The sequence below is a fragment of the Lytechinus pictus genome, chromosome 2 (genome assembly GCF_037042905.1).
Source record: "Lytechinus pictus isolate F3 Inbred chromosome 2, Lp3.0, whole genome shotgun sequence".
In the NCBI taxonomy this organism is placed as follows: Eukaryota; Metazoa; Echinodermata; class Echinoidea; order Temnopleuroida; family Toxopneustidae; genus Lytechinus; species Lytechinus pictus.
In genome coordinates this window covers 11,604,414-11,619,457 of record NC_087246.1, presented here as the reverse complement: position 1 = coordinate 11,619,457, position 15,044 = coordinate 11,604,414, and positions in this window count along the sequence as shown.

The window sequence follows — 15,044 nt, the reverse complement described above, 5'->3', positions numbered from 1 at the left end:
TTGCCATGGTAACGGTTTATCTTTCCCGCAGAAAAATACAATTGTCTTGATTGCCTGCAGAGACCATGGAGACAGGGCGCCGCTTTTTCCGACGGCGCCGCGCGGGCAGCGTCGTAAACATTGAAATCTTAAAACAGGATAAGTTTGTGAAATGTAATCATAAGTTTGAAATAGGCCTACAGGTTTTTATAGCTATCATGAAACTTAGAAATACGGGAGTCAGTGAAAATCATATAGTGAGTTTCAGGTCATGCCACGGTCAAAGGTAATTTAAGGTCAATGAACTTTGGCCAATGACGTTGCATGGGGGCATTTATTGAATTGCCATCATAAATCAACATTATGGTGGGAAAAGATGAATGGTGGAAAATGACAATGAAAATGCCAAAATCTATATAGGTTTGACCAATTCATTTGAATTAAATATCGAAAACAACAGAGTGTTCTGCATGGATATAAGTTCATTTGAATGCATGGTAATGGTATGTTGCCATGGTAACGCCTGATTACTCTACTAATTCAACTCGTGAATTTAATATGAGATGAAAATTAAGTGTAAACAATGTAGGAATGTCTTAATTTATTTCAGGTCATAATTCAGTATAGGCCTACCTCATAAGAAACATCGCTTCAATAAGAATAGTGGTAATATTTGCTTGTACAACTTTCTAAGAGAAATCAGCTCGATTGATCAGCCTATATTATTATGCTCATTATGTTAGCTAGAGCAGATTATAACTGTAATGCATGAATAATAAAGTAAATCTTATAAGAGATCGAAAAGAGATTGAGTGTCATATGAATTCATGAACAAAATTTTTTTGCTTGTCAAATTTTCCAGCCCCTTGCCCCCCCTACTTTTTGGGAAAGATTTCCGCCCCTGATTCAGAGAAAAAACGAGACATTTTAAGCACTTTTGTAATGATGTTTTATCTTACAAACCGAGAATGACTTGAAAACAAGACATTAATAATGAAACAAACGGGCAATGCGGGCGCGAAGCGCAGGCTGAATAGTTATTTTGTTCTAAATGAAGGGTACAGGTATTTGTCGGTCCCCCAACTCTCATTTTTGTCTTGTCTTCTTCCTTTTATTTTCCTTCCTCTTAATCTTTTTTTTTCATTTCATTATTTTCCTATTCCGGCCTTGATTGATACCTCTTCCGTTGTCTTTTTTGCGACGCGGCCATTTTTTCTTCTTTATACTCTTTTACATTTTCCTCTCTCACTTCTCCTATGATTTCTTCTCTATCTCCCCCTCTCTCTCCCTTTAGCTGAGGGTGACGGCAAATAAAAGCCCCTCGGTCGTCAACGATTTATCATGGAGCAGGCAGATAAGCTGACGTTTACAGAAATGTTGAAAGATGATTAAAAGAGTTTGTCACTGTTCACCAGAAATATTTCGAGATTTAATTGTAATCATTGTCCCGGCCCAAAGTGTTTGGGAAAAAGTTTTACAAAAATTATCTTGCTCTATAACGAATCGTAGGGTCATCAATGCTAAAAAATGAGACTTCGATGTTTATCACTAAATACCGACGTACAAACAACTTGGAGATATAGGGATAGTTTTTTTTTGTTCTGGGGTGAAGCCCCTCCCCCCGGTTCCGCGGCCCCTGGCATGTCTTCTAGGCTATTATCGATCGTAATACTGTTTTTTTTATGTGGCGTATTCATATTTTGATGATTAACAATATTATTTACTCAGAGTATGAAATTTAGGGATAATTTAATTGGAATGAAACAAGGATTTTATACACGTCACCTCAAATAGATGTGTAATTAGGCCTATATGTGATAACTTATGAGCCTTATGATACATATATTTTATGTTAGGCCCATACGCATTATCTGCATGCCTATCTGATTCATATCTATAAATCTAAATAAAATAAAGAATTTAAATAAATAAATAAGAAAAAATCTCCCACTAATGGGCCTATATAGGCCTTTTGAACTCGGTCAGTAGTTTCCTGATTGATTTGAATAGATGAAACTTTGTCATGTTTCTGGAGATTTCCTTTTTTAATTGTGTTTTGTTTGAAAACGGAACAGGATTTAAATTGACCAATTTATTTTGAACAAATAGAATTTTCTTGAGTGCCTTTTTCCCTCTCCTATTATTGACGGGAGTTCGAATATGAACTTAAACCAGCGAGGTGATTAAATATTTATTGTTGTTTTTCAAGATGAGCTTTCTTTTTAATGAAAGTCAATATAAGGGAATCCCCAAAAAATATTATCGGAGTTCAGGGTTCAAGGTTTATGCACATCAACATTTCACATTTTCAAAAAATCAACAATTCAATACAAACAATAATATTATACAATACAAGTTTTCATAGATAAGCATAAATAAACATCGTAAAAATATGAAATGTATACATAATATAACAATAGAAAAAAGTACTAGAATGTATTCTTGTAATTGGTTCTCAAATAATGACAAAGAAAGAAAATGAGAGATGTGGATATGAGGGAGCTAAAAGTAAAAGCAAAGCTTGTTGGTTGAAGGCTCCAAAGAATATGCAGTGAGAGTCCCATAAAATATCAATACGACGAGAAAAAGTAGGGGAATAAATAAAGAGTAAACGAAAAAGTAAACAAAAAAGTGGGATACGCGAATACATATACTTGATAAATAATGAGTCAAGACAGTGTAAAAGCAACAAATTTGAATTAGAACCTGAAAGAGGATGCAAATAATTATTTCTAATGATAAAAAAATAATAATGGAAATCAATGGTCAATGGCATCAGGGGGCGATGAGCGGAAGGGACGACAAGGGGGGGGGGGGCACTCAAGTTGGATGAGTGGCGAAAATGATTACTTTGAATGGCGAATGTGCTAAAAGAGCTTTATAGCGTTTTATTCATAAGAATGTAAATTCATCAATATTGATATTTCAAGTTAATTAAGTTAACTTAACTATATCAAGCATGTTATTCTATTATATATATTGTTCTTTAAACATTTTTGTTCATGCTGACTCTTTTATCCGCTTCCGATTTTATGTAAGCACCCTTATTATAGCACTGGTTAGGGTCATGGTCTTTATTGACAACAGTAATTTATTTGACCCAGTGGGTGCTCAATCTATACTCTGTTAATGTTGTTTTACATTAATTGTTCCAAAATCATATACTTTTCATTTCCGAAATAAATAAATAATAATATTAAACTCATAAAATTCATGAATGGATTAGAATCATATTCATATTATTAGACAATTGAAATCAGTTAAAAGTTTGTCGGGAAAGGTTTTTTGAAAATATGTATTTTATAAAAAATACGGAATAAAGTTTGGAGGATAAAAAAAAAGATATATAGGCGTATAGATCAGTAACAAAAAGTTTGAGGCCCTAAAAATAATTGCACTTGGCGAAAGGAACATTTTATACAGTGTATAGTACTATAAAACTTGTAAACAATACTTTTAATCACAACAAAATTACACACTTTCTCACTCAGAAGTGCAAGAAAAAAAGGGTAGAAAAAAGAGTTAGACAGTATCAGGCCTTATAAACTACATGTATGAATTCGCGCTAAGTGAGCGGAGTTAGGGCAGTGGTGAGCGGCGAATGGGATAGGCGCAAGGGGTGCCGAAACGGCGAATTACACAGCGGTGCTTTGAAGACATATAATTATTATCCTATGAAACAATTTTCCAGTATTTTCTCTTTCAGTTGACATATATAAATAAGGGTATCATAGCTAATTGAATGAAACATAAAGGAAAATACGTAAACTGAGCGACGATTGGGCAGCGTACGGTACTACTACTAGTAGTACCAGCTCCCTGGATTACCTGAGTTAGTGTTACTGTTAGTACTGTTGGCTTTTTTACTTTTCTTACCCTTTCCTTTGATAGTCATGGTGACATCACCTCATCCCGAAATCTTTGAACCAAGCTGAATGTGAATATATGCTTGAATTTGTCCCACAATCCTTAAAATATGCGAAATTTTGGCATTTCTTAGCCATTGTCGAAAAGATTATCAATCCATCGTCAAGGAAATAGCGTCGATGACGATGTTACATGCAAACGGTATACCGTTAATTAATTACAAACCGCATGTAAGATTCTAAACGTAGATGGCGATATGTCACAATTTTTGTTTTGTTCATAACTACTAGTGTGATTTTTTCCGGTTTTGTGTCCTCCCAAAAAGGTCTAAATCAAAAATTTCTAAATATATATTTCTAGTTTCAATCGAATATATGTGACGAAAACAACACAACAGAAGAAACATCTATCCATTTAAACAACAATAGAGCTAGCCCATGCATATCAGACGAATTTTAAAAAGGGGATAAGCAGGGGCGGATCATAGAGATATATATAATTAGTATACATCTCTATGGGGCGGATCCAGTTTTCGCCAATGGAGGGTGGGCAGACAGGGGCGGATCCAGCCTCCGCCAATCGGGGGGCCCGCATTTTATTTTTGTCCATCCATATTATCCGCGGTCAGCTGCTCAAAGTTCATTTTTGTTGGTTTCTTTGGAGGGATAGTCTTAACAGTCACTTATTACTTTATGAAACAACATAAATGATTTTGGCATAATGTTCTGAAAATACTATTCTATTTTCCCCTTTTCTCTCTTTTTTTTCTTTGACTTGATTTTTTTTTTGGGGGGGGGGGCAAGAGCCCCAAACCCTTCCCCCATCTGTACGTCACTCTTTAATGGCACCATACTCTTTGTAGCACATAGTGAAAGGATTTGAATAAATTACTAGCTCTTATTAATGCGAATCCCCTTTGGGTTGATAATTTCTTGTTTTTATTTATAAAGGAATATTTAATGCTAAAAGATAACATTAAAAAACAGCAACAAAACAAGTTAAGTAAAAAAATTGATTTGAAAAAAAATGAATTTTGAAAGCATAATTCGAAAATTATGGCAAAGATAATGAAAACGTTAAGAGGAAGTCTGCTGATTAGCAAGAAGTCTAATGATCACATTTATCATTTTCTGAAATTTTGGCGCAAGCCTCTTTTTGGACCCCCAACAAAACGTTCTGTGTTCGCTCAAGCATGAACGAAACTTATTTTTAATGGCATTTAACAGATAAGAATTCAGAGCATCTATTAAACTCCAAATGTAGACATCATAATTAGAAACAAAATTTGATAGACTTTTCAAAACTGTCCCGTTTTTTTTTATACGCACTGTTCATATCCCCGCTATATTTATTTTAAAGTTTTTAAGATTGTCCCCGATCGGCCACTATGCTATTTTGGTTAAGGTAGCCGTAAGTGCAGGATCTTAGTTTTATTTTTTGCAAACAATCAAAATAGGGCATCTCGTATAATGGCCTAAATAAATATGCGAGCGCGAAGGCGCGAGCTAAAATTTTTGGAAATATATATACCTCAAACCATAAGCGGATCCAGGCGGCGAGGGGCCCGGGCCCCCCTTTGGGGGAGCAAAAAAAATATGGGGAAAGGAAGAAAAAAAGAAAAAGAAGGAAAAAGTGAGGAGAAAAAAGAAGGGGAAACTTAAAAGGAGGAATACGAGTGAATAAAATAAGATGAGGGGATGACTTGGAAAATAATATCATAAAAATCCTTCATATATAAAATTTTCGCTCGCGTTGCCTTTTAGGTGATTTACATATTTTGCTCAATATGGAGCTAGCGCTGCTTGCTTGCATTTTGATTGTTAAGTTATGTATCACAATTCTATAATAAACTACTTAAAATCCCCATTTCATGTCAGTTTATCAAAAAATTTGGCTCGCGATTTGCGCTCGCATTGATTGTTGAAATATTAACTCATGCATCTCATTCATAATTAAAACAGTGCTTTTAATGTCCAATTTTCAGGCCATAATATTAACAGATTTCGCGCTCTCATTAGGCTTATTAGATTAATAAATAAGATATTAATTTAATAATTAAATTGTCCCTTTTTCAGAATGGAATATCGACAAGTTTCTTCTCGAGCTTATAGGAAGAGAAATAGGAAGTTTTTTTTATGATGACATAATGTTCTTAGAACGTCCCGGTTCTTTTTTAAAAACTCATAGTAATAATGATGAAACATATGAACTCTTTTTTAACTGTGATCCATATCCACCTCGCAATTTTCCTACAAAGTACTTTAAATACAGCGCTTCAATTGACCCCTTTTCAAATTGGAATATCGAATATTTTAAGCTCGCGCTTCGCGCTCGCTTTATTGATTTTCATGATAAAAAGGTATTAAGAATGCCCAGATTCTATAGGTCGAAATCTGAAACACGCGCGCGCATGTTTATTCAGAAACGCAGCTTGTTCTATATTTAAATTATTATCCAGTTTCAGATCACAATATCAGAAAATTTCGGCTCGCACTATGCGAGGAAGATTTCCAATTACTCATCCTTTTCATGATTTACAAAACATGAAAAGAGTGTCCCATTTTTAGGTGTAAATCTCGCGCTTTGCGCTCGCATCAATTGTTTAGTTATAAATTTATTCCGATCACGATTACACAAACTCACAAGTGCTTAGAATTTCCATTCTTCAGGTAGAAATGTCAAAATTTTCAGCTCGCGCTTTGCGCTTGCATTATTTGATTGTTTAAATATGTAACGTCTTCATGGCTATAACTGCAAGCAGCCGTTAACAGATAATTTTTTGATCAGATCAAAGTAGGCCTGTATATAAAAAAAAAAATCTGCTCGCGCTCGCGCGCTCGTAGTAATTATTCAGTTGGATACACATCTCGTCAAGAAGCACTAGCGTACCTACGGGGGGGGGGGCAGGGGGGGCAGTCTGCCCCCCTGACGAGCCACAACCCATGCAAAGGACGTATCCCTGCCCCCCTGACGAGCTTGAAAGACCCTTTTTGCCCCCCCCCCCCCTGACGAGCTTGAGGACCTTTATTGTCCTCCCTGACGAGCTTGAAGACCTTTTGCTTGTCAAATTTTTTTCTGGTACAAATGCCTTTTGAAAACCTTTTTTTTTTTTTTTTTTTTTTTTTTTGCTTGTCAAATTTTTTGGCGGACGGTTTTGCCCCCCCTGTGGAAAATCATAGGTACGCCACTGTCTAGAAGTAAAAAACAAGTTCTGTGGCCCTCGAAACAATGCTTGTATTTCCATAAAATTTTTCATTAAAATTTACGTGTTTTCATCGGTTTCCCATAGAAGCTATCGCACGGTTAACAAAATGCATGGCTGATCGTCAACAAAACACAGTGTCGAGTGAGTCTGGACGCTAGCCTGAAATTTTTTAAATTCAAGTCTTATTTAAAACAACCAGAACTTTATTTCTTGACCATTTTCTGCAATTGAGGTATCAAATTAAAGAGCAGATATTGAACTTTTAAGAAAACGTGGTTTTCTTTTTGAATCCCATACAGCCCGCCAAGTGACTTATTGGTATCCCCTCTTCAAATTGTTTTTGCTCACTCATGCGTGAATGAGAAATAATATATGTAATTTCAGATGAAAGAGGAGATTCTAAGCTTTACAATAGTAGGTAATTTGTCTATTGTATTTGTGATTAAGTTATGATAAATCATCTAAATCTCGGTTTCGTTTTTTGTGGGACGCATTGTATAAATATATATATATATATATATATATATATATATATATATATATATATATATATATATATATATATATATATATATATATATATATATATATATATATAAAATATATGACTACAGCAAAGGCTATATAGACCCAATTCTGTGGGCGGGGATTGGGCAGTGCGACCAATCTTTGTCAATTGAATGGTTAAAAAAATAAGAGCGTTTTTAGTTCTAAATGTATATTTTAAATATATCTTCATGCTCACATTATTTCATTTAAGGTCAAGTCCACCCAAGAACAAGTTGATTTGAATAAAAAGAGAAAAATCAAAGAAGAATAAGAAAGTTATGACATTTTAAAGTTTCGCTCATCTTTCAAAATACAGTTATATGCACATATGCAAATGAGAGTCGACGATCACTATTTCTTTTGTTTTTATTGTTTATAGATTTGACAATACAACCCCTCATGTTTGAACAATGACAATGACAATGACAATGACAATGATTTTTTTCTTTGACGGCCCCTCCTGGGGGCATAGAAGAAATATAACAACTTACAACAATGGCAATAATAGGCATAAGAAAAAATACCAAGGTAACAAAAAAAATAGATTAATAAAAAAAAGAAAAAAAAAAAGAATCAAACATGATGATAATAAACATATGTACAATACAAGAGCAGTAATAGAAATAGAAATAGAAACGGGCACAAATTAACCCACCCACTCCCGACATGCCATAAGAGATATCTGGAGACCGGTACCCCACTGAGCATGTGCAGGTGCAATCCAACAAAACCGTGGAAACTGAACCGTATTTAAAGGACAAGTCCACCCCAATTAAAAACTGATTTGAGTAAAAAATAAAAAATCCAAATTTCATCAAAATCGGATGTAAAATAAGAAAGTTATGACATTTTAAAGTTTAGCTTAATTTCACAAAACAGTTATATGCACATACTGGTTTGTATGCAAATGAGGAGACTGATGACGTCATCCACTCACTATTTCTTTTGTATTTTATTATATGAAATATGAAATATCCTAAGTTTCTCCTCATTGTCAAGTGAAACAGTAATTAATTTCTCCCTGAACATATGGAATTAGCATTGTTTAATACTATATGATTCAGCCAAGTCGGTCCATATGGTCAAATCTGTAAAAAATGAAATATTGTATATTTCAAACAATAAAAAACAAAAGAAATAGTGAGTGATGGACCTCAACGACTGACTCATTTGCTTGACACAGAGTTGTGCATATCACTGTTTTGTGAAAAATAAGCGAAACTTTAAAATGCCATAACTTTCTTATTTTACAACCGATTTTGATGAAATTTTCAGTGTTATGCTAGTTTGATTTTTTTTCTATTTATTCAAATCAATGTTTTACTGGGGTGGACTTGACCTTTAAGTGAGATACGTCTTGGTAGGTATGGTAATTGTTGTCACAATACATGAATGTTCTTATAAAAGATGCACTAAACCAGGTGACGGTGACTATATTGGATCAAAGAAATGCTCGCATTCGTCCATCTCTTCAGATAATAGGTCTATGGATATACCCGGGGATATAATATATAGGCCTACATAACGTTTTCCAACTGATGGCAAGATTGTTTTATGTTTTACATCCTCTCTGCACCAAGCCTTATACTGAAAATTACTTCTTGACCGCAATTTTCTGTTTACCTTCTATGCAAAAGCCAGTGGTACAATGTTCTAATTCTATGTAAATCAAAGACAAATTTTTAAACGCCTCTACCCCTCTACCTCTTAAAGGACAAGTCCACCCCAACAAAATTTTGATTTGAATAAAAAGAGAAAAATCTAACAAGCATACTACACTGAAAATTCCATCAAAATCGGATGTAAAATAAAAAAAGTTATGACATTTCAAAGTTTTGCTTAATTTCACAAAATAGTTATATTATGCACATCCTGGCCGGTATGCAAATGAGGAGACAGATGACGTCATCCACTCGCTATTTCTTTTGTATTTTATTATATGAAATATGAAATATTCTAATTTTTTCCTCATTGTCAAGGAATATAACAATTAATTCCTCCCTGAACATGTGGAATTAGCATTGTTATATGATTCAGTCAAGTTGGTCCTTATTGTCAAATATGTAAAAAAAATAATTCTAAAAATAAAAAACAAAAGAAATAGTGACTGATGGACATCATCGACTGTCTCATGCATGTCACTGAATTATGCATCATTGTTTTGGGGGGAAAAAAGCGAAACTTCAAAATGCCATAACTTTTTTATTTTACATCCGATTTTGATGAAATTTTCAGTGTTATTATTGTTTGATTTTTCTCTATATTTATTCAAATGAACATTTTTCTGAGATGGACTTGTCCTTTAATTCAGAATACTTTACTCTGCAGTGCTGCGAAGTCTATGACGAATATAAATTTATCGAGTTTGATTAATGGGATAGCGATTGTCCTATATATAGATTAAAAAAAAAACCTTTGGCGCGTTTTTGTGTTTTTGAAATCACATTTGCTGCAACAAAAGTGCCGATAGTTTGAAAACACTTGACGAGCACATGAACCCCCAATTTATAATGTTCAATCCTCGATCTTTAGTACCTTTCTCTACAACCATACAAAAAATGTCGAAAATGACATGGTTTTTAAATGAAGTGCAGCAGTACTTCTTGAATTGTAAATTTTGAAAAAATAGATATGTTTTGTCATCTTTCACACACTGTTTTCAAAATTGAAGGAGCTGCTACTCTTTAAAGAGCAAACTAATTTATGAGTGGATTCTTTATCTTCAGTATAATTCTGAACTGTAATGCAAAATCACTTGGATTTTGACTGAGTAATATAGAGATCAACGTGTGATCTCGTGGGGTCTAAAAATGCAAAATTATTTTTATTGCGTATTTATAGAGACCCTTTCAAAGCTCGACCACAAAAAATTATGAACCCATGTTTATTTTTGTATATTTGGAACAGTGGCGTACCGTGGGTCACGGCATTGGGGGGGGGGGGGGGGGGCACCAGCAAAAAATTTGAGTGCGCTCAATTGCCAGGTATAGGCCTATTGACGTATAGTTTAGAGACACTTTAAGGACTGTGCCATTAAACGGATAATGTATCTCACTGATCAAATGATGCGAGCGCGAAGCGGGAGCTGAAATTTTTTTTATATTCAGACCTAAAAAGGGACATAATAAGCAATTAAAAAAAAAAAAAATACGTATCTGTCTCGCTAAACAAACAATGCGAGCGCGAAGCGCGAGCTGAGATTTTTGTATTTATTGACCCCAAATAGAGACAGTTTAAGGACTATTTTTGGGAATCAAATAAGAGAATACATATCTCACCATACTCATCTAATTTGAGTGCCAAGCGCTTGCTGATTTTAAAAAAAAACATGAAACACTTTTTGTAGTCACTGTAATCATGATGGAAATACGCATCTCACTATAAATCAAATATTGCGAGCGCGAAGCGCGAGCTGAAAATTTAGGAAATTCAGACCTGAAGAAAAGCATTTTAAGGTTTGTTTGTAGGAATTTACAAAGACCATACGTATTTCACTAACAAAATGATGCGAGCGCGAAGGGCGAGCTGAAAATGTTTTATATATTGACCCCAAACAGGGACATTTTAAGGACTATTTTTTTTTTTTAATCCATTAAGAGTATACATATATCTCACCATAGTCATCTAATGTATTGGCGGCGGAAGCCAAAAAATTTAGAAAGGGAACAGCCCAATATTTTGACAAGCAAAAAAAAAAAAAAAAGGTTATCAACCAAAATTTTAGGGGGGGGACCATGCAGGAAACAAAATTGACAAGCAAAAAAAAAAAAAAAAAAAAGGTTATCAACTATAAATTTAGGGGGGATCGTCCCCCACCTCAAATTTAGGGGGACAGGTCCCCCCCCCCCCGCTTCCGCCGCCTATGAATGCGAGTGCCAAGCGATTGCTGATTTTGTTAGAATCACATCCAAACACATGAAGAGCTTTTTGTAGTCATAGTAATCATGATTATCATATACGCATCTCACTAGTGCAACGCGCGAGCTGAAAATAAAGGAAATTAAGATCTGAAGAGGGGCATTCTAAGGCTTGTTGGAATCTACTAAGACCATACGTATTTCATTAACCAAATGATGCGAGCGCGAGCTGAAAATTTCTGATATTTAGATTAGAAAAAGATACATTTTAAGGACTTATTTTAGGAATTCATAAAGAGCAGACATAAAGAGCAGACATAATCTCATCAATCCACTAATTCGAACGTAAGCACGGACAGGAAATTTTGTATATGCAGACCTTGATATGGGGCAATCACTTTAAGTAGTCATGAAAAAGAAGCATATGTCACTACATAAAACAATAATAATTCGAAGTGCGATTAAATATATTTGGTGCATATTGACTTGAAAACAGGACGTTTTAGTACAGCATGATTATATATATCGTTAAACGGACAATGCGAGTACCAGGAATAGTGAACAAATAATTCTTATGTAATATAACATATTAAACATAATATATAATATACTATAATATAACATTATAATGTACAATAACTTCTTTTTCACCACTACGTTTCTTTCTTCTCCCCCCTTTTCTCCTTTTTCCTCCGTTTTTTTTTGCCAGCCGATGGGGGGGGGGGGGGGCACGTGCCCCCCCGTAGTTACGCCACTGATTTGGAATATTTAGGTGCTAAAGTAACTCTGCAAATTTGGTGTTCATGTAGTATCCCTAAATTAGACCCCAAAAGAGCCAATCTGGAATAAAATTATTGGAAATGGTTTTTTGACTGATTTGAGTAGGTATGGGTGTCAATATTTACCAAAAAAAGTTAGGAGGAATACGGGTTGGGGAAAGTGCTTTTTTTCAAGGTCAAAGGTCAATGACCTTTTCGTACATACTGTATAATGGTATCTCTGGGATGGAAAGGCGCAGGTTGGTGCTAATGGTGTCAAAATGCACAAATTCTTACCAGAATATCAAATAGAATAAAATTAATGACCTAGAATGCACATTCACCTATAAAATTCAAGGTCAAAGCCTGTCAAAAGGTCAATGACCTTTTTTACATTATATACCATACCGTATAATGGTATCTCTGAGATGATAAGGTACATGCTGGTGATCATGGTGTCAAAATGTACAGATTCTTACAAGAAGATCAAATAAAATAAACTTAAGTACCTAGAATGCACATTCACCAATAAAATTTAAGGCCAAAGGTCAATGACCTTTTATACTACATATACCATATTATATAATTGTATCTCTAAGATAAAACGGTGCAGGTTGGTGTTCTTTGTGTCAAAACACGCATATTCTTACAGGAAGATAAAATAAAATTAAGCATCGAGAATGCACATTCACCCATAAAATTCAAGGACAAAGGTCAATGTCCTTTTTAACATTAGATAATAATAATGGTATCTCTGAGATAAAACACCGCAGGTTGGTGATCTTGGTGCCAAAATCCAAAGACTTGTACAAGAAGATTAAACAACACTAAAATAAGTATAAAGAATAAACTTTCACCCTTGAAATCCTATATAGATCAGAGGAAATATATAATCTATATGATATAAAAATAACCAAAAACAATATCTTTTGTGTTCATATTTTATATCTGAATAATGTAAAAAACCATGGCTAATTTGTAATGAAAACATGGAGGTTTCATAATTTCGGTCTGAAATAATGAAGGCCATGGAGAATGTATTTCGGGGTCAGAGGTCAATGAGCCCTTTCCAAAATATCAGTGGAAATTAAGTTAAAAAAGTTGATAACCAAATAACACTTTTTCATATACGATGCATTGCCAAAAGCACTGAAAAAATAAATGAAATCAAGTATATAATTTGAAATGATTTTTATCTTAAGTAGCAGCATTTAATGCATCATTATATCTAAATCAAGGTTGTCGTGTCTTTTCTCTCCAGCGATAGGCCGTGCACTCACCTCAATGCTATAATAAATACTATAAACTATTAGCTTAATCTTCTGAAAATGGATAGGACCGGTCTAACTCTCATGTCACAGCTAGCATCATCTGAGAGCATTTCCAAACAGCAGAGGGATGATGATGATGATGAAATGAAGGCCATCATTAGAGCTGCAGCTTCTGTCATATACATGTAGTAAATTATATATATATCAACTTCAACAAAGGTGAATTCCCGTATTATTAGTACCTTTCATCAGTTCATTGCGAGCTGCCATGTCTTGTGATGCTAATGCTGCAAGACAAAACTTCATATCTGCTCTCTGCCGTACGTCACCCATGATGCTATTTCTACTAGGTATCAGTTTGTACAAGGATCATGTTTTTGGTCCAGAACAACTGATTGTTATCATGCACAAATTAGGCATATAACAATGAAATTCAAAAGGAGATAATAGCTTACAAGTACACATCCATCGACCTAACAAAACTCCTACAGCACCACTTCCAGTTCTTGAGAATCAAGCTGTGCAATTATCATTAATAATATAGATCCTGGTCTGATATCCCTTGACAGAACGTTAGGCTTTCATTGAATGGGCCAGATCAAAGTCTTGAAAATGTCAGAAGGTTTTCAAGAGTTCAATTACTCTTTGTTGAAGTTGAGACACTTAACTTCATCTATGACAAAAAAGCTGCAGCTCTAATGATTGCCTTATTTTGATTCTTCGTCATTGTCCCTGGCTATATGAAAATGTTCTCGGATGATGCTTGCCATAAGACTTAGGCCTATCCTTTCCATTTACAGATTAAGTTATAGTGTTCTAGTATTGATTGTAGCATTTGAGGTTAGTGACCTATTGTTACAGAGAAATTAGTACCTTGATTTAGATTTATAAAATGCATATCTAAATTCTGCTACTTTAGGTAACTTCACCATTGTCACCATTTCAAATTATATCACACATGATTTTCTTTTTACACTTTTGTCAATGCATTACAGTATATTATAAGAAAAAGTGCTATTTGATCCAATTTTACCTCGAACTTGTATTTTGACATCATCATTGGTCAAGGATTCAACTATTAAATTTGTGTTCTTTTTCCACGCAGGTCAGTCTTTTTCCCATCAGAATCACTATAACTACATGCCACAATCACGTTATATCGACCTATTTATTTAAATTCCCTGACGCTATTGACATAGTTGATTGACCTTTAACTCCTAAATATATTTTCCATGGCCATTTTTTATCCTTATTTCTTTCAGAGTGAAATTATTAGACTTCCAAGTGTTCATTACAAATAGTTATCTTTCTTTCTATTATTCACAAATAAAATGTGAATATAATGGATTAATTTCTTTTTTGGGGGAATCATGCATGGATATATAAATATTCATCAACTTTTGACCTTTGATTTTGGATATTGGATTATTCTGTATGATTATTTTGAGTCTTTTTTATCTTCTTGCAAAAATTGCTTTTTGACATCAAAATCACCAACATGCAGCGTTTTATCTCAGAGATACCTTTATACGATATATAGCCTATGTAAAAAGGTCAC